This window comes from Cyprinodon variegatus, unplaced genomic scaffold (genome assembly GCF_000732505.1).
Source record: "Cyprinodon variegatus isolate N-32 unplaced genomic scaffold, C_variegatus-1.0 Scaffold99, whole genome shotgun sequence".
Classification (NCBI taxonomy): domain Eukaryota; kingdom Metazoa; phylum Chordata; class Actinopteri; order Cyprinodontiformes; family Cyprinodontidae; genus Cyprinodon; species Cyprinodon variegatus.
The window spans coordinates 748,796-750,560 of record NW_015150552.1 but is presented as its reverse complement, the minus strand read 5'-3'; positions in this window follow the sequence as shown (position 1 = coordinate 750,560).

Genomic DNA, 1,765 nt, shown 5'->3' with positions numbered 1-1,765 from the left:
GAGTTTGTTTTGCAGGCTCAGGGTCACGATTTCATGTTTATAAGAAGGATGCAAATACGCAACATCTAGTTTTATTCCGTCCTTATCATTATTTTTAATTTAGAGTATACAACTGTATATCACAAGGGATTGCTGTAGAAGTTGTATCTAGACTCACAATCAAAACAAAGGCGTGGCAAAAAAAATATTTAACAGCATTTAATACATTCTTTGGCAATTATACATGCTGATAGAAATATTGTATACTTCATTTTCAACTTTTAATTCATCCTAAAATTCCTTTACTAATGACTTTAGGAGCAACTTTTTGGTGATTAACTTCAATAATGCAGCAGAACTCATATAAAAGTTGCTGGATCACAGCAGCATCTGCATATGATGGTTGTAATGTGCGCGTCTGTCCACAAGATGGTGGCATATTATTTCACCAGCTTCCCTAAGGTTGCTTAGTCTAAAAATGCTTAACAAAGATGAAGTAGGTTTACCTTTAATATTCATGTCTTATACTAAGACTTCATACAGCTAAAGCAAAATGTTTACATGGAACTAGACTACACTTATCTACAGTATTTAAAATCCACATGACTCCAAAAAAGTCATCTACATCCTTTACTACATAAGAGGAGTTTCTCAATATCTGTCAGTAAACTCAGGAGAATGTCATTTAAGCTTTTTTTGTGCTATCTGCTGTTCTCAGATGCCCCCTCAACTGAAGATCAAAATATCAGGCAAGACAGTAAAATTTATATTATTGCTAATGTACTGAAATCGAATAAGAAAAAAAATCAGTTAAAAGGTAAATTATGAGTAGTAAATTGCAGGTTAAAAAATTACATCTTATTTCTAAATCTTTTTTGCAGGGTGAGGTTCAGCATTCCTAAGAAAACAGAAATTTCACTGTTTTAGTCGGTGTATTCTCTTTTAGGGAGTCTGCCTGCTCATTTATAATTCATTATCACTCTCTTGTTTCATGGCAGCTTACAAGTCAGTCCAACCTTGAACTACCAGTCATGTATTATTAAAAAATGATAGCTGAACCAAATGTTTTCAATGCAATGCATTCCAATCTATACAATTACTGGTGAAACCCATAGGAACATAAAATTTATTTTGAGCTCAGATAAACCAGATTTATAGATAAAGTCAGCATCAGAAATTCTCCTCTGAGACTACTTTCCAGATAGTTGGTGAACTGGTTATGATAAATTCACCTCAGTCTGCCAACATATAAAATCTGCTAGTTTCTTTAAGGATATCTTCTTTTTCTGTTGATTTTCTATACACATCTCAGTTTTCTGTTTTTAATATTCGATTGGTTGCTATGCCCTATCAGGCCACCAATGCATCATAGAAGAGCACTTGTGACAGAAATTTGACACATTTACAATTGGGTAAAATCACTAGCATATATGCTTTGGAACTGTTCTATATATAATTGGACTACCCAAAGGAAAACCACACAATGTGCATGTTAAACATGCACATAGGGGTCCTGCCAAATTTGAAAACCAGCACTTTTTAAAGCAACAGTGTTAACCACCAAGCCATTGTGCATTTCCCTGATTACTCGAAACTATGGTGTCTCTCTTGGCTTAACTTTTAAACAAATTATTTTTCAGTTGTGGGCCCAGCGAAGAAAAACTCAAATAAGTAATGTACCGTATTTTCACTACCATAAGGCGCACCATACTAAAAGGCGCAGTCTCAGTTATGTGTGCCATTTCTGTATTTAACACACACATAAGGTGCACCGGACTATAGGGCG